We start from the raw sequence: 19,089 nt of genomic DNA, 5'->3' as shown, positions 1-19,089 counted from the left end.
GAAAGCGTCGAGGAGCAAAGACAAGGGTAAAGGCAACTCTCAGCAGCGTGTTTGGTTCCTCCCCCCCACCTTTCTTTTTCTCTTTCTTGCTGCTCCTACCTCAAGAAGAAGATCAGGAGACCTCACGTAATCCAGCACCGGCAGGGAATACAAAAAGACTTTTCCTTTCGTATTCCAGAAGGAGGGAGAAGTCCTTGAATGAATGACAGCAGCCCCTGGAAATTAAAACACGAGCACGATCATCGAGCAGTGTCAGGAGGAATACTGCACTGTTGACTTGAAAAAGGCTTCTGAGTAGTCTTCCACCTCCGACAGTGGGTTTCCCCTCTTTCTTACTGGCATGATCCCTCTGGAACACCCAGCAGGGACTCGTCAAACTGTCGCTAGGGGCCGTGGAAGACGACAAGAATGCGAACTAGGCTTTCTGCTCTTCACATGCGCTCCGGCCCCTTACAGAGCCTGTCAGCGGGTACATTTTCAGGGCATGAGGTGGCCCTTGACTTCTCGCCCCTTCTCTCCTACCACTGGGCACGTTCAAATGCCGGTCTTGTCAAGCTGGACAGGGAGCGCTTTGGAACTGCTTGGTTTCTACAGTCTCACGGCACCTGATGATTTGAGGGCATAATCAGGCATCGGGACTTGGTTTTCTTCCAGCTTCTCCAAGACTTGATTGATGATGTCTTGAACAGCCTGGGAAGGAACACAAAGGAGAGCGCCTGTTAGAAGGAAAAGGAACGGGGCAAGCAGCTCCCCTGCAAGGCCGGCCAGCCAAGGTGAACTGGGACAAGGTTAAACTCAGATGTAAGGAACGCCGGAATTGCCCGGAAACCTCGCAAGTTTGCTCTACTCTGATTGACGGGCATCAGAGTGGAGGGGCTGCTCACTCCAATGCTCTGAATGCTGAAGCTGCGGGAACGGGCTTTTCCTGTGGAGATGCCCCATGCCGGGCAGCACGGACAGACAAGCCTTCTGGGCCTGAGATGGGACTGGGGTAACTCTGGACTGCTGAGACCATTCTTTCCTTCCGCTCCTCCCTTGAGGAGGACCCGAGATGTGGACGGAGAGGAAGGTACACCTAAGACAACTGTCGTTCCCGTCACGGCTCTCTCTTCCCCCAGAAGGAAGTGTGGAGCAACAGGAAAAGGAAGTGTGGCAATGCACAGCACTTGTTCCAGCAGCACCGGCCTTTTGGCTAGCTATGACAGGGAACTGTAGTAGGATACATGCCGGAGGGAAGAAAGAAACCTCTGAGTAGAGCCTTCTGCAGTGTGCCCTTACCCATCCGGTAAAGCCTGGGAGCTTAGCCTGCTTCAGGGCTTCCTGGAGAGCACGCTCGGCGACATCCTTCACGCTCCAGCGCAGGTGATGAAGCTCTTCCTGGAGCTTGCGTAGCTGTTCTGGCAGGGTCAGGGTTTCGCTCAGTGCTTCTCCTAACTCGTCCCCTGCTGGCCTAGAAGAAGTGAGCAACGGGGAGACTCTAACTGTCGTGGCTGGCCTCTCGGACGCCGTGGGAATGTGAGCAAGGCCAGAAGCCTGGCTCTGGATGACTGGCAGGGTAACCACGTCTGAAGCGGTTGGGAGAGTTAGTTCCAAAGTTCTCAGAGCTTCAGGCTGAGAAGCTGCTTCCCGGCTGCCTGGGTACATTTTGGGGAACTGCTGAAGCTCTCAAACGCCCAAAGCCATCTTTTTCCCTAGTACAAGTGCCAACGTATCATCAAAGCCATGCCAGAGCAGATTTGAAGGGGGGCAGGGGGCAGTTCCTATAGCAAATGCCAACAGAAACAAGAGGTGCGCAGTTTTTTCTTTTGAAAGATGTCTCAAGGCAGGCTGCTGCGAGTTAAGAGGTAGCCAACAGGGGCATAGCATGCCGATCCCGCGTATGTTTGCCCAGCCTAATCTCCCAATTCCTGCTACGCGTGCAGCTCAGACATAAACAGGGAAGGCTGCAAGACACACCAAGAGCAAGGGAAAGCGGTTGCCGTTGCCAGATGCTGCTTCTCAGCAACAGCTCTCTCCCCTGTTTTGCTCTTTGTTCCCCTCCCCCAACACTGCTCCTACTGAATCACCCTGCCCCGCTCCTTCAATTCTCTCCCCTTGCTCCACAGCCTTGGACTGCTCAGTCCTCTGGGGCACTCTCCAAAATCTCCTCCCTTCCCACTCAGATCAGAAGCAGCGTTTTGCCTACAGCACGCCCCTCTCCAACGGCCCATCAAATGGTGCTGGTTAATAGTGACCGCAGCGTTCCTCTGCCCCTCTCTCACCACTTCCTTCCTTTTCCTTCCCTGCCTGAGGGACAGATTAGTGAGACACGATCTAAGGCAGACAGGGGAGGGAGAGCTCTCCTGGATCAGTCTTGGAGCCCTCCGCCCTGCTTGCCTTTCCTGCGCTTGCTTGCCAGTATCTCGGCCCTCCGTTTTTTCCTCCACCTCTCTCCTGCTGCTCCCTCTTCTCCTTTCTTAGCATAACATGGTCCTTGCCTCGGCTAGCCTCTTCTGCTTGCTCGAGAAATACACTTCTGCCCTCCCTCTCGGCTTGACAGGGGCAGTTCCAAGGCTGCCCTCAGTCCTTGAACCTTGCCCCCCTGCAAAGGTCTTCACGGGCAACTGCTGCTACACTGGAGAAGACTCTCTTTCCCTTGGCCTCTCCTCTCCTTCGAGGGGGCAATGCTGCTTGCAGGGGCTTTCTATGGCAGCCCAGCAATGGAAGAACGCAGAGGTGTCTCCTAGCAGCTGCTCCCAAGCACCAAGGGAGAGAAACGGGTGCAGGACGGAGAAGGCTACCATTCCCCTTCTCAGGCGTTAGAAAGGTGGAGCTGCGAACAGCCCAGCCCAAGCGAAAGGGTGGACGGATGGGTGGCCCCAGTCCTCTAATGGACGTGGGGAGCTATAGCTGACCGTTTGGCAGAAGGGAAGAAAGGGCAATGGGAGACGCTCAGGGAGCCGTGCCAGGTGAAGTTTGTGTGAGACAGGACATAAACAACGTCCTGCTGGGGCCGAGGGGCAGAGCTCCTCTAAAGAACCGTCTAGTCAAGGGGAAATCGTGCTTACCCCTGAGTCTTCCAGTCCCCTCCAGGGAGGTGCAAGCGCTCCTGGAACGACAATAAAGGGAACAGTCACTCCAAACAGAAACAGGCCTTCTGCAGAAAGGAAGGCAGCGCACAACGACAGTCTCTGTACAGCCACAGGAAACAAAGAGTTACAGACACCATGCCTATTTGTGCTCGGGTGCTCCACTAGCGTACACTGTGAAAACACCACCGTGGACCGGCAGGCAAGACAGATGCCCATTGGGCATTGTCTTCTTCCAGAAAGCCTCCCCTCTTTGACTTGGGCACGGCTTCCAGTTAAACATCACCTTTCCTACAAAGCCTTCTACCTTTTGCCAGGCATTCATGCGATAGGTCAAGAGGTGCGTGCAAGCTCTTCTACGTATTCCTTCAGTTTCCCGTCTTCCTAGGCAGCTGGACTACTATCGGGCAGGTTCCTGCTACACTTCCAAGGGTGGCTTGATTACAGGTCCTTTCTCGATACCACCCTGAGAAGGTCCATTGCTATGAAGCTGCTTGCCGAATTACGTGCCCGCAAAGGAATTTTTGCAGTGGTTGGCACGTTGAAGGCTGGGGCAGCAGGACTCTAATACCGATCAAAACCCAAGGACTCAAGTCTTCACACGCAAGCCAGTGCTCTGCTGAAACCCGTGCAGGCCCAAGTCTGCCAAATCGGCCTAATTGTTCTTTATCAGCTGTGGGCAACGCCACGAACTGCGGAGACACGGGTGTTCGGCCCAGTTGACCTTCACCTGAATGACCTGCCAGGGTGGCTACCGTGCCTAGCCCTAGCCGCAGGCTTTTAATGAGTGGCACTTTATGCCCTGGAGTTACGCTGGCAGAACCAGTCTTGATCTGAAGAAACGTAAATGTCACCTGCTCTTGGAGAGGCCGAACATAGGAGGAGAGGTAGGCCCGGCATTCTGCTGCAGTCCTCCGGAGGCTTTCTTCGCCAAGCTGTCCCACGTGATAAACACCTGTCAGACATACACCAAAGCTCTCCTTACACTTAGAACTTGGTCTAAGGCTGGGTTACGCCTCGGGCTGCCCGCTGCCCTTTCCGTGTCTCTCCCAGGTGCCACAGTTGTCTCTCCTCTTGTAGTCTTTCAAAGAGGTCATGATGGCGTACGGGCTGGAGCCGTACAGACAGCCGTACAGCCGTACAGCCCGACAGATGGCCATTCCCTCCCCTGGAATATGCTCCTCGTCCTGCAGAAGCTTCTCAACCTCCTGGGGCAGGCGAGGCTAGCCACCGCCTCTCCCACGGCTTAAGAGAACTGGCTTAGCCCTCCTGGGGAAGGCAGGCCACCCCTTGCTGGCCCCCACACCCGTTCCTCTGAAGCAGGGGGGACTGGCACACCTCTGTCGGGGACTTTCTGCTCTTAGCTGGGCTCCTCTGGCCACAGCAGGGGAAACGGAGCAGGGCAGAGTGGAGCCCTGGGGACCTCCTAAAGCACCATCCTCAGGTCTGAGCTCTACAGAGACTCACCGAAAGAGACCAGACCGACAAGCAGCGCCAGGGTCACTGTCTTCAGAGCCTTCCTTTTCCTGCGGAGCAGCAAGGAGGAAAAGGATGGTGAAGCCGGCGGTACTCGTGCACTTCAGCAGCAGACGCGAGAGCAGCAGGAGGGAGTGCAGGTCTTGGACCTGGCGTTCCTGGCGTGAGGATTGGCTCGGTCCTGCACAAGCTCGAGTCAGTGGTGGACTTGTCACCAACTGCACCAGTGGGGCACTTGGCACGGCAGCGATTGGCACTGTTTCGTTAGGGACGAAGGGCTCAAGCTTGACTCCGGAATAGGAGAAGGAGTTGCAACAAAAGCTGTGGCCATACTTCCCGTCTGTGGGGGTGGCGAGGGATTCCTGGGAAATGGAAGGGACAGAACGAACGCCTGTTTCTCCTGCCCACCATCCGATCGGTACTTGTGCTAATACTGTTCTCCACCCCCTCTCAAGAAAACGTTCAGCCTGTACCCCTACCGTTCAACAGCCTGCAAGGTGGCGGGGGTTGTGTGTCTCCCCTCTAGCAGCATTTCTTTAGCAGCCAGCTTAGCACTGGCCCTTTTCTTGGCATAAAGGCAGACAAATGCAGACTGGGTAAACAAATGCAGCCTGGCTAAAGAGGGAGGGAGGGAGGGAGGGAGGGAGGGAGCGCTGAATGTAAATGCATGCTGGCAAGCCATGGGCAACCACGGAAACGCCAAAGAAACACCCTGGTGGCTAGGCCCTGCTCCCCTGAAGCCTGATCTGCCAAGAGACAGCACACACCGCTCTGCAAGACGGAAACTCCTCCTGCCTGTTCTAGGAGGCTCTCGAAAGGCTTACAGCGTACACTTCATCAGGAATAAACAGTCCCCTTTTGTTTTACTGGGAAACTTCTTGCACCCCCTCAGAGCATCTTGTGCTCCTTTTCCTAAGGCAGACCACTGGTGAGGAGCTGAGCAGGTTTCTGAAGGAAGCCTCCTCTGCCAGGAGCACAAGGCAAATCCACTGCCAACAGAGGAAACAGTGGTGTCCTTCTGGTTCGCGTCGGAAGGAAAACCAAGAAAGCTCAGGGACATAACCCATCCTGCAGAGTGCAGTACAGGACTGTGCTGAGCTCTCGCAATTACTGCGGCAGGATGTATCTGGGCAACCGTCTGGGACTCCCTCCGTGCGATCCAAAATGGACTCGTCCCTCGTTTTGCAGAGGCAAATGGCTTTCTAGGCCTAGTCCCGGCGTTCGTGAAGAGACTGAAGAGACTGCTGCTGCCTTCCACCACCTCCAGACCGAGCTCTCAGGCTGCCCTCGTGTTCTTCCGCTGTCCACCCCCCACCCACCCCAGCTGGTGAGGTGGAAAATACACTTGGGGAAAGGAGAGGAGGATTTTTCAAACATACCCGTTCAGATCGTGGGCCTTCCGTGGCTGTCTCTCCATGTCCGCTCAGGTGCGGGCACCAGGCCTCCTGCTTGCTCGGGAGCGAGCCAAAAACTCTGCGACCTCCGTTCCCTCAAGACCGAGAGTGACAAAGGCGCGGGGACAACCCCGATCTTATGCCCTGCTGTGTCTACCTCAGCACCGACGACGCTTTGTGACATCAACGGCGGTGGGAGATGTCACAACAGAAAAGGCAGCGCCACGTTTGGAGGCAAAGTCCAACCTGCCAGGGAGCAGGTTTTGCACTCCTCTCCGCAAGGGAAGAAATCCTACAAAACCAGAACGTCTCCTACCAAGGGGTCAGCTCTTTGAATTCCCACTGGAGAGTAACAGGTTTGGGAGCTACAAGAAACCTTTCCTAGCCGCTGCTTTTGACCCTCTGTACGAGGAAGGCCGCCTGAGGTGACTGAAGCCAGGCACCAAGTACATTCAGCGTTCCTCTCGTGGGGGCTCACGTTCATGTCGGTGGTTCTTTTCTTGCAGCCTGAGAAAGGCAAGGGGCCATAGGGGCACAAGTGGCGGGTGCCTTGCACTCTCATTTCTCGTTGTTGCCATAGGCACCGCGCTCTCCATTCCAGGGGACAGCAGACGTGTTTAGAGGAGAGGAAAGGAGCGTACTCGACTATGAGCATGTTTGCTGCTACACGCTCTCTTCAGAGGCTGGAGTCTGCCCCTCTTCCCCGATAACAGACACCTTAGGTTTTGCTTTTCTCCGCGAACAAGCGACTAGCAGACTTGGCAAAAGCATGCTACCTTATCCCCAAAAGGAGAAAAGGAAGCCTGCCCAATCACAGATGAAAAAAGGCCAGAGCTAGACTGTACAAAGAAATGGCTCTGCCAGAGTGGGTGCTGTGTTGGCTGAGAGCCAGGTTTATGAGAGGACACACGCACATCCCCCCGGCAGGCCATGGGGGAGTGTCGCCGCCCTGGGAACGCAGCACGCCCAGCAGGAGCAGCTGAGGCCCCTCGACGGCCATTCAGAGGCAGCTTGAGCCAGAGTTCCCCTCTAGGAAAGGGGCCTTGAGTTCGGCAGGACATACGGAACTCTAAGTTACCCCGTCTTGAGTGGGTAGCCCATCTTACGCAGTTCTGGGCACCCAAACTCTTACAGTGCATTCCTGCTTCTCAGTCTGTCTTCCGGTTATCAGCCGGTGGTACTTTAACCGCACATGTGTTCAGCCTTCGATTAGAATTAACAATGAAGGTATCTGTCGGAGACGGTTCTCAGTCCTCTTTTCCATCACCTCTTCCTCCGGCGAAGCCTCCGATAAGCTCGTGGGTCGCGAGGAGGACAGGGAGCTCTCTTACCAGTTAGCGTCACAGGCAAAACAGACTCGAACTCGACCTGGTGAAAATTAATGGAATTTATTGCCAGGTGAAACTGAGACCTTTCCCCCGTCTTTGGGAGGATCACCGTGCACCCTGAATCGATACAGGCAGGTGTAGTCCGGGTGGCCCCAGTTGCTCAGCACTTGCAGCCTTAGGTAATTCACGAACCCAGAGAGCTCCTCCTGAAATGACAAGAAGAAACGAGTTGCCTTTTCCTCTCTGGCCTTTGACTACTGACAGAGCAGTGCCGCAGCGACGGACTCATTCAACAGCTTACTTCCGGCTGCCCTGCGAGGTCTTTTGACCTATGGTGGTCAAGACGTTCTTATCCTGCTCTACCTCAGTTGGCCATAAGAACAGTAAAGGAAGAAGCAGCTACCAGAAGCTTCAGCAAATACATTGGCAAGTTCTTCTCGCCTGCTTTGAGGCACATGCTTCCACAGTCAGAAGACCCAGTGGTGTTAGTATCATGTCTCGTCGCCTTCTCTAGGAAGCCACTGAAACCAAATGGCCTCCCTGTCACTACTCGCTACCAGCAACAACGGAATCCTCAGAAAGCCCAGTATTTCTCGTCTTTAACTAGCAGGCCAGTAGTAGTGCATACTACGGGATGTGGCCACTTGTATGCACCTGGAGTCCAGACAGTCAAGCTGATTTCAGCTTCAACGGCGGCGGTTGTAAGCGCTAGAGCTTAAACCCAAAAGGAAAGAGAAGAAGAGCGGCAGTCCAGGCATACGCCGTTGGGAAGTTACAGCAGAAGAAAGGCCAGCGTGGCACACGCTCAAGGAGAGGGCTGCCTCTAGCCCCCTGGCAGGGAAGCTTCTCCCCAGCCAAGCGCATCTCCCCTCCTCTCCTAGAGTTCTCCTCCCTCTTGGTCCCCGTACCTTCAGCTGGAAGGTCTGAGTGGGATTCAGCGCTGCCAGGAAAGTGAACTGTCCCAGGAATGTTCCCTGCTCCTCATGTTCTTCCTTCATGCCCTAGAGAAAGACGGGGGTGGAGAAAACAAGAGCACTTGGTACACCGTGGGGAGACTTGACTTTGGTCGGTGAAGTACTGGATTATTTCAGCTCCGTAGTCCAAGGAAGATGAGCACAAGGAGAAGACGAGAAGCTGCAGCTAGGTAGCGTGCCACACTTGCCGACTCAACGAGTCTAAGCTGCCAGTCAGAAAAGCAGCAGACGTTCCCAGTGAGAGGGGGGTAACCTGAGGATCACAAATGCCCGCTGGGATTGGAAGCCAAGAAGGTCTAGGACCGCGCACTGGGCCAGCTCCTTTTCCCTGTGGCTCCTGGAGCTCCATCTTGCCCCAGAAGCTGCCTTTCGAGCGGTACATTGGATAAAAGAGGAATACAACTCCAAGGAGCTTGTTTCTCCTGGGAGCCAGGAGGAAGCCGCAGGCCGCTGGACTCTTTGACCCGTATTCACCCCCCGCTTACGAATGCTACGCAACCCCCCGCCCCCGACTCTAGAGGAATCACTTACGTAGACGGCAAAGTCCTTTGGAGCTCTGGAGATACTCTCCCCATGGAACGCTGTCCCTGAAACATGGTCCATGGTGACGGCTCTGGGAATGATTGGCACAGGCAGCTTGATGAAGACGTGTCCCCGACTTCCTGGGAAGGGCCAGCAGTTTCCCGGATGATTTTCAGGCTGAAAGGAGAAGAAGAAACTACGTTCACGTGGAGAAGGGTGCCCTGGCTCTCATTCTTGCCGTGAGCATCAGAGGACCAAGAGCTGATTCGGCCAATCAGCTCTGCTGTGAACCGCAGCCAATGCCTTCGGTCGGACCCGGCTTGCAAGCACAACGTGGGGCCCTCCAGCAGTGCAGGCTCTCAGCGCCCGCTTGTGCTCCCTAGGAGCCCCGGCGAGCTCACACCCCAGACCTCTGCAGGCCCCTTTTCCATTCTCCTTCCGTGCCATGCTGACAGTTTTCACGGTGACTGGCAAGACAGAGACTGCAGGACGAGGCTAGCCTGTTGGAAGCTTGCGCGGACGACCTGGGGCACTCCGGGAGAGGAAAGACTCAGCAGGGAGACCCAGGAGGCGAGTAGGTCCATGCAAGGAGGAGGCAGGAAAAGAAAGCGTCGAGGAGCAAAGACAAGGGTAAAGGCAACTCTCAGCAGCGTGTTTGGTTCCTCCCCCCCACCTTTCTTTTTCTCTTTCTTGCTGCTCCTACCTCAAGAAGAAGATCAGGAGACCTCACGTAATCCAGCACCGGCAGGGAATACAAAAAGACTTTTCCTTTCGTATTCCAGAAGGAGGGAGAAGTCCTTGAATGAATGACAGCAGCCCCTGGAAATTAAAACACGAGCACGATCATCGAGCAGTGTCAGGAGGAATACTGCACTGTTGACTTGAAAAAGGCTTCTGAGTAGTCTTCCACCTCCGACAGTGGGTTTCCCCTCTTTCTTACTGGCATGATCCCTCTGGAACACCCAGCAGGGACTCGTCAAACTGTCGCTAGGGGCCGTGGAAGACGACAAGAATGCGAACTAGGCTTTCTGCTCTTCACATGCGCTCCGGCCCCTTACAGAGCCTGTCAGCGGGTACATTTTCAGGGCATGAGGTGGCCCTTGACTTCTCGCCCCTTCTCTCCTACCACTGGGCACGTTCAAATGCCGGTCTTGTCAAGCTGGACAGGGAGCGCTTTGGAACTGCTTGGTTTCTACAGTCTCACGGCACCTGATGATTTGAGGGCATAATCAGGCATCGGGACTTGGTTTTCTTCCAGCTTCTCCAAGACTTGATTGATGATGTCTTGAACAGCCTGGGAAGGAACACAAAGGAGAGCGCCTGTTAGAAGGAAAAGGAACGGGGCAAGCAGCTCCCCTGCAAGGCCGGCCAGCCAAGGTGAACTGGGACAAGGTTAAACTCAGATGTAAGGAACGCCGGAATTGCCCGGAAACCTCGCAAGTTTGCTCTACTCTGATTGACGGGCATCAGAGTGGAGGGGCTGCTCACTCCAATGCTCTGAATGCTGAAGCTGCGGGAACGGGCTTTTCCTGTGGAGATGCCCCATGCCGGGCAGCACGGACAGACAAGCCTTCTGGGCCTGAGATGGGACTGGGGTAACTCTGGACTGCTGAGACCATTCTTTCCTTCCGCTCCTCCCTTGAGGAGGACCCGAGATGTGGACGGAGAGGAAGGTACACCTAAGACAACTGTCGTTCCCGTCACGGCTCTCTCTTCCCCCAGAAGGAAGTGTGGAGCAACAGGAAAAGGAAGTGTGGCAATGCACAGCACTTGTTCCAGCAGCACCGGCCTTTTGGCTAGCTATGACAGGGAACTGTAGTAGGATACATGCCAGAGGGAAGAAAGAAACCTCTGAGTAGAGCCTTCTGCAGTGTGCCCTTACCCATCCGGTAAAGCCTGGGAGCTTAGCCTGCTTCAGGGCTTCCTGGAGAGCACGCTCGGCGACATCCTTCACGCTCCAGCGCAGGTGATGAAGCTCTTCCTGGAGCTTGCGTAGCTGTTCTGGCAGGGTCAGGGTTTCGCTCAGTGCTTCTCCTAACTCGTCCCCTGCTGGCCTAGAAGAAGTGAGCAACGGGGAGACTCTAACTGTCGTGGCTGGCCTCTCGGACGCCGTGGGAATGTGAGCGAGGCCAGAAGCCTGGCTCTGGATGACTGGCAGGGTAACCACGTCTGAAGCGGTTGGGAGAGTTAGTTCCAAAGTTCTCAGAGCTTCAGGCTGAGAAGCTGCTTCCCGGCTGCCTGGGTACATTTTGGGGAACTGCTGAAGCTCTCAAACGCCCAAAGCCATCTTTTTCCCTAGTACAAGTGCCAACGTATCATCAAAGCCATGCCAGAGCAGATTTGAAGGGGGGCAGGGGGCAGTTCCTATAGCAAATGCCAACAGAAACAAGAGGTGCGCAGTTTTTTCTTTTGAAAGATGTCTCAAGGCAGGCTGCTGCGAGTTAAGAGGTAGCCAACAGGGGCATAGCATGCCGATCCCGCGTATGTTTGCCCAGCCTAATCTCCCAATTCCTGCTACGCGTGCAGCTCAGACATAAACAGGGAAGGCTGCAAGACACACCAAGAGCAAGGGAAAGCGGTTGCCGTTGCCAGATGCTGCTTCTCAGCAACAGCTCTCTCCCCTGTTTTGCTCTTTGTTCCCCTCCCCCAACACTGCTCCTACTGAATCACCCTGCCCCGCTCCTTCAATTCTCTCCCCTTGCTCCACAGCCTTGGACTGCTCAGTCCTCTGGGGCACTCTCCAAAATCTCCTCCCTTCCCACTCAGATCAGAAGCAGCGTTTTGCCTACAGCACGCCCCTCTCCAACGGCCCATCAAATGGTGCTGGTTAATAGTGACCGCAGCGTTCCTCTGCCCCTCTCTCACCACTTCCTTCCTTTTCCTTCCCTGCCTGAGGGACAGATTAGTGAGACACGATCTAAGGCAGACAGGGGAGGGAGAGCTCTCCTGGATCAGTCTTGGAGCCCTCCGCCCTGCTTGCCTTTCCTGCGCTTGCTTGCCAGTATCTCGGCCCTCCGTTTTTTCCTCCACCTCTCTCCTGCTGCTCCCTCTTCTCCTTTCTTAGCATAACATGGTCCTTGCCTCGGCTAGCCTCTTCTGCTTGCTCGAGAAATACACTTCTGCCCTCCCTCTCGGCTTGACAGGGGCAGTTCCAAGGCTGCCCTCAGTCCTTGAACCTTGCCCCCCTGCAAAGGTCTTCACGGGCAACTACTGCTACACTGGAGAAGACTCTCTTTCCCTTGGCCTCTCCTCTCCTTCGAGGGGGCAATGCTGCTTGCAGGGGCTTTCTATGGCAGCCCAGCAATGGAAGAACGCAGAGGTGTCTCCTAGCAGCTGCTCCCAAGCACCAAGGGAGAGAAACGGGTGCAGGACGGAGAAGGCTACCATTCCCCTTCTCAGGCGTTAGAAAGGTGGAGCTGCGAACAGCCCAGCCCAAGCGAAAGGGTGGACGGATGGGTGGCCCCAGTCCTCTAATGGACGTGGGGAGCTATAGCTGACCGTTTGGCAGAAGGGAAGAAAGGGCAATGGGAGACGCTCAGGGAGCCGTGCCAGGTGAAGTTTGTGTGAGACAGGACATAAACAACGTCCTGCTGGGGCCGAGGGGCAGAGCTCCTCTAAAGAACCGTCTAGTCAAGGGGAAATCGTGCTTACCCCTGAGTCTTCCAGTCCCCTCCAGGGAGGTGCAAGCGCTCCTGGAACGACAATAAAGGGAACAGTCACTCCAAACAGAAACAGGCCTTCTGCAGAAAGGAAGGCAGCGCACAACGACAGTCTCTGTACAGCCACAGGAAACAAAGAGTTACAGACACCATGCCTATTTGTGCTCGGGTGCTCCACTAGCGTACACTGTGAAAACACCACCGTGGACCGGCAGGCAAGACAGATGCCCATTGGGCATTGTCTTCTTCCAGAAAGCCTCCCCTCTTTGACTTGGGCACGGCTTCCAGTTAAACATCACCTTTCCTACAAAGCCTTCTACCTTTTGCCAGGCATTCATGCGATAGGTCAAGAGGTGCGTGCAAGCTCTTCTACGTATTCCTTCAGTTTCCCGTCTTCCTAGGCAGCTGGACTACTATCGGGCAGGTTCCTGCTACACTTCCAAGGGTGGCTTGATTACAGGTCCTTTCTCGATACCACCCTGAGAAGGTCCATTGCTATGAAGCTGCTTGCCGAATTACGTGCCCGCAAAGGAATTTTTGCAGTGGTTGGCACGTTGAAGGCTGGGGCAGCAGGACTCTAATACCGATCAAAACCCAAGGACTCAAGTCTTCACACGCAAGCCAGTGCTCTGCTGAAACCCGTGCAGGCCCAAGTCTGCCAAATCGGCCTAATTGTTCTTTATCAGCTGTGGGCAACGCCACGAACTGCGGAGACACGGGTGTTCGGCCCAGTTGACCTTCACCTGAATGACCTGCCAGGGTGGCTACCGTGCCTAGCCCTAGCCGCAGGCTTTTAATGAGTGGCACTTTATGCCCTGGAGTTACGCTGGCAGAACCAGTCTTGATCTGAAGAAACGTAAATGTCACCTGCTCTTGGAGAGGCCGAACATAGGAGGAGAGGTAGGCCCGGCATTCTGCTGCAGTCCTCCGGAGGCTTTCTTCGCCAAGCTGTCCCACGTGATAAACACCTGTCAGACATACACCAAAGCTCTCCTTACACTTAGAACTTGGTCTAAGGCTGGGTTACGCCTCGGGCTGCCCGCTGCCCTTTCCGTGTCTCTCCCAGGTGCCACAGTTGTCTCTCCTCTTGTAGTCTTTCAAAGAGGTCATGATGGCGTATGGGCTGGAGCCGTACAGACAGCCGTACAGCCGTACAGCCCGACAGATGGCCATTCCCTCCCCTGGAATATGCTCCTCGTCCTGCAGAAGCTTCTCAACCTCCTGGGGCAGGCGAGGCTAGCCACCGCCTCTCCCACGGCTTAAGAGAACTGGCTTAGCCCTCCTGGGGAAGGCAGGCCACCCCTTGCTGGCCCCCACACCCGTTCCTCTGAAGCAGGGGGGACTGGCACACCTCTGTCGGGGACTTTCTGCTCTTAGCTGGGCTCCTCTGGCCACAGCAGGGGAAACGGAGCAGGGCAGAGTGGAGCCCTGGGGACCTCCTAAAGCACCATCCTCAGGTCTGAGCTCTACAGAGACTCACCGAAAGAGACCAGACCGACAAGCAGCGCCAGGGTCACTGTCTTCAGAGCCTTCCTTTTCCTGCGGAGCAGCAAGGAGGAAAAGGATGGTGAAGCCGGCGGTACTCGTGCACTTCAGCAGCAGACGCGAGAGCAGCAGGAGGGAGTGCAGGTCTTGGACCTGGCGTTCCTGGCGTGAGGATTGGCTCGGTCCTGCACAAGCTCGAGTCAGTGGTGGACTTGTCACCAACTGCACCAGTGGGGCACTTGGCACGGCAGCGATTGGCACTGTTTCGTTAGGGACGAAGGGCTCAAGCTTGACTCCGGAATAGGAGAAGGGGTTGCAACAAAAGCTGTGGCCATACTTCCCGTCTGTGGGGGTGGCGAGGGATTCCTGGGAAATGGAAGGGACAGAATGAACGCCTGTTTCTCCTGCCCACCATCCGATCGGTACTTGTGCTAATACTGTTCTCCACCCCCTCTCAAGAAAACGTTCAGCCTGTACCCCTACCGTTCAACAGCCTGCAAGGTGGCGGGGGTTGTGTGTCTCCCCTCTAGCAGCATTTCTTTAGCAGCCAGCTTAGCACTGGCCCTTTTCTTGGCATAAAGGCAGACAAATGCAGACTGGGTAAACAAATGCAGCCTGGCTAAAGAGGGAGGGAGGGAGGGAGGGAGAGAGGGAGGGAGGGAGCGCTGAATGTAAATGCATGCTGGCAAGCCATGGGCAACCACGGAAACGCCAAAGAAACACCCTGGTGGCTAGGCCCTGCTCCCCTGAAGCCTGATCTGCCAAGAGACAGCACACACCGCTCTGCAAGACGGAAACTCCTCCTGCCTGTTCTAGGAGGCTCTCGAAAGGCTTACAGCGTACACTTCATCAGGAATAAACAGTCCCCTTTTGTTTTACTGGGAAACTTCTTGCACCCCCTCAGAGCATCTTGTGCTCCTTTTCCTAAGGCAGACCACTGGTGAGGAGCTGAGCAGGTTTCTGAAGGAAGCCTCCTCTGCCAGGAGCACAAGGCAAATCCACTGCCAACAGAGGAAACAGTGGTGTCCTTCTGGTTCGCGTCGGAAGGAAAACCAAGAAAGCTCAGGGACATAACCCATCCTGCAGAGCGCAGTACAGGACTGTGCTGAGCTCTCGCAATTACTGCGGCAGGATGTATCTGGGCAACCGTCTGGGACTCCCTCTGTGCGATCCAAAATGGACTCGTCCCTCGTTTTGCAGAGGCAAAAGGCTTTCTAGGCCTAGTCCCGGCGTTCGTGAAGAGACTGAAGAGACTGCTGCTGCCTTCCACCACCTCCAGACCAAGCTCTCAGGCTGCCCTCGTGTTCTTCCGCTGTCCACCCCCCACCCACCCCAGCTGGTGAGGTGGAAAATACACTTGGGGAAAGGAGAGGAGGATTTTTCAAACATACCCGTTCAGATCGTGGGCCTTCCGTGGCTGTCTCTCCATGTCCGCTCAGGTGCGGGCACCAGGCCTCCTGCTTGCTCGGGAGCGAGCCAAAAACTCTGCGACCTCCGTTCCCTCAAGACCGAGAGTGACAAAGGCGCGGGGACAACCCCGATCTTATGCCCTGCTGTGTCTACCTCAGCACCGACGACGCTTTGTGACATCAACGGCGGTGGGAGATGTCACAACAGAAAAGGCAGCGCCACGTTTGGAGGCAAAGTCCAACCTGCCAGGGAGCAGGTTTTGCACTCCTCTCCGCAAGGGAAGAAATCCTACAAAACCAGAACGTCTCCTACCAAGGGGTCAGCTCTTTGAATTCCCACTGGAGAGTAACAGGTTTGGGAGCTACAAGAAACCTTTCCTAGCCGCTGCTTTTGACCCTCTGTACGAGGAAGGCCGCCTGAGGTGACTGAAGCCAGGCACCAAGTACATTCAGCGTTCCTCTCGTGGGGGCTCACGTTCATGTCGGTGGTTCTTTTCTTGCAGCCTGAGAAAGGCAAGGGGCCATAGGGGCACAAGTGGCGGGTGCCTTGCACTCTCATTTCTCGTTGTTGCCATAGGCACCGCGCTCTCCATTCCAGGGGACAGCAGACGTGTTTAGAGGAGAGGAAAGGAGCGTACTCGACTATGAGCATGTTTGCTGCTACACGCTCTCTTCAGAGGCTGGAGTCTGCCCCTCTTCCCCGATAACAGACACCTTAGGTTTTGCTTTTCTCCGCGAACAAGCGACTAGCAGACTTGGCAAAAGCATGCTACCTTATCCCCAAAAGGAGAAAAGGAAGCCTGCCCAATCACAGATGAAAAAAGGCCAGAGCTAGACTGTACAAAGAAATGGCTCTGCCAGAGTGGGTGCTGTGTTGGCTGAGAGCCAGGTTTATGAGAGGACACACGCACATCCCCCCGGCAGGCCATGGGGGAGTGTCGCCGCCCTGGGAACGCAGCACGCCCAGCAGGAGCAGCTGAGGCCCCTCGACGGCCATTCAGAGGCAGCTTGAGCCAGAGTTCCCCTCTAGGAAAGGGGCCTTGAGTTCGGCAGGACATACGGAACTCTAAGTTACCCCGTCTTGAGTGGGTAGCCCATCTTACGCAGTTCTGGGCACCCAAACTCTTACAGTGCATTCCTGCTTCTCAGTCTGTCTTCCGGTTATCAGCCGGTGGTACTTTAACCGCACATGTGTTCAGCCTTCGATTAGAATTAACAATGAAGGTATCTGTCGGAGACGGTTCTCAGTCCTCTTTTCCATCACCTCTTCCTCCGGCGAAGCCTCCGATAAGCTCGTGGGTCGCGAGGAGGACAGGGAGCTCTCTTACCAGTTAGCGTCACAGGCAAAACAGACTCGAACTCGACCTGGTGAAAATTAATGGAATTTATTGCCAGGTGAAACTGAGACCTTTCCCCCGTCTTTGGGAGGATCACCGTGCACCCTGAATCGATACAGGCAGGTGTAGTCCGGGTGGCCCCAGTTGCTCAGCACTTGCAGCCTTAGGTAATTCACGAACCCAGAGAGCTCCTCCTGAAATGACAAGAAGAAACGAGTTGCCTTTTCCTCTCTGGCCTTTGACTACTGACAGAGCAGTGCCGCAGCGACGGACTCATTCAACAGCTTACTTCCGGCTGCCCTGCGAGGTCTTTTGACCTATGGTGGTCAAGACGTTCTTATCCTGCTCTACCTCAGTTGGCCATAAGAACAGTAAAGGAAGAAGCAGCTACCAGAAGCTTCAGCAAATACATTGGCAAGTTCTTCTCGCCTGCTTTGAGGCACATGCTTCCACAGTCAGAAGACCCAGTGGTGTTAGTATCATGTCTCGTCGCCTTCTCTAGGAAGCCACTGAAACCGAATGGCCTCCCTGTCACTACTCGCTACCAGCAACAACGGAATCCTCAGAAAGCCCAGTATTTCTCGTCTTTAACTAGCAGGCCAGTAGTAGTGCATACTACGGGATGTGGCCACTTGTATGCACCTGGAGTCCAGACAGTCAAGCTGATTTCAGCTTCAACGGCGGCGGTTGTAAGCGCTAGAGCTTAAACCCAAAAGGAAAGAGAAGAAGAGCGGCAGTCCAGGCATACGCCGTTGGGAAGTTACAGCAGAAGAAAGGCCAGCGTGGCACACGCTCAAGGAGAGGGCTGCCTCTAGCCCCCTGGCAGGGAAGCTTCTCCCCAGCCAAGCGCATCTCCCCTCCTCTCCTAGAGTTCTCCTCCCTCTTGGTCCCCGTACCTTCAGCTGGAAGGTCTGAGTGGGATTCAGCGCTGCCAGGAAAGTGAACTGTCCCAGGAATGTTCCCTGCTCCTCATGTTCTTCCTTCATGCCCTAGAGAAAGACGGGGGTGGAGAAAACAAGAGCGCTTGGTACACCGTGGGGAGACTTGACTTCGGTCGGTGAAGTACTGGTTTATTTCAGCTCCGTAGTCCAAGGAAGATGAGCACAAGGAGAAGACGAGAAGCTGCAGCTAGGTAGCGTGCCACACTTGCCGACTCAACGAGTCTAAGCTGCCAGTCAGAAAAGCAGCAGACGTTCCCAGTGAGAGGGGGGTAACCTGAGGATCACAAATGCCCGCTGGGATTGGAAGCCAAGAAGGTCTAGGACCGCGCACTGGGCCAGCTCCTTTTCCCTGTGGCTCCTGGAGCTCCATCTTGCCCCAGAAGCTGCCTTTCGAGCGGTACATTGGATAAAAGAGGAATACAACTCCAAGGAGCTTGTTTCTCCTGGGAGCCAGGAGGAAGCCGCAGGCCGCTGGACTCTTTGACCCGTATTCACCCCCCGCTTACGAATGCTACGCAACCCCCCGCCCCCGACTCTAGAGGAATCACTTACGTAGACGGCAAAGTCCTTTGGAGCTCTGGAGATACTCTCCCCATGGAACGTTGTCCCTGAAACATGGTCCATGGTGACGGCTCTGGGAATGATTGGCACAGGCAGCTTGATGAAGACGTGTCCCCGACTTCCTGGGAAGGGCCAGCAGTTTCCCGGATGATTTTCAGGCTGAAAGGAGAAGAAGAAACTACGTTCACGTGGAGAAGGGTGCCCTGGCTCTCATTCTTGCCGTGAGCATCAGAGGACGAAGAGCTGATTTGGCCAATCAGCTCTGCTGTGAACCGCAGCCAATGCCTTCGGTCGGACCCGGCTTGCAAGCACAACGTGGGGCCCTCCAGCAGTGCAGGCTCTCAGCGCCCGCTTGTGCTCCCTAGGAGCCCCGGCGAGCTCACACCCCAGACCTCTGCAGGCCCCTTTTCCATTCTCCTTCCGTGCCATGCTGACAGTTTTCACGGTGACTGGCAAGACAGAGACTGCAGGACGAGGCTAGCCTGTTGGAAGCTTGCGCGGACGACCTGGGGCACTCCGGGAGAGGAAAGACTCAGCAGGGAGACCCAGGAGGCGAGTAGGTCCATGCAAGGAGGAGGCAGGAAAAGAAAGCGTCGAGGAGCAAAGACAAGGGTAAAGGCAACTCTCAGCAGCGTGTTTGGTTCCTCCCCCCCACCTTTCTTTTTCTCTTTCTTGCTGCTCCTACCTCAAGAAGAAGATCAGGAGACCTCACGTAATCCAGCACCGGCAGGGAATACAAAAAGACTTTTCCTTTCGTATTCCAGAAGGAGGGAGAAGTCCTTGAATGAATGACAGCAGCCCCTGGAAATTAAAACACGAGCACGATCATCGAGCAGTGTCAGGAGGAATACTGCACTGTTGACTTGAAAAAGGCTTCTGAGTAGTCTTCCACCTCCGACAGTGGGTTTCCCCTCTTTCTTACTGGCATGATCCCT

The sequence above is a fragment of the Aptenodytes patagonicus genome, unplaced genomic scaffold (genome assembly GCF_965638725.1).
Source record: "Aptenodytes patagonicus unplaced genomic scaffold, bAptPat1.pri.cur scaffold_90, whole genome shotgun sequence".
Lineage (NCBI taxonomy): Eukaryota > Metazoa > Chordata > Aves > Sphenisciformes > Spheniscidae > Aptenodytes > Aptenodytes patagonicus.
The sequence above is the reverse complement of the archived record's forward strand: the minus strand, read 5'-3'. Positions refer to the sequence as shown.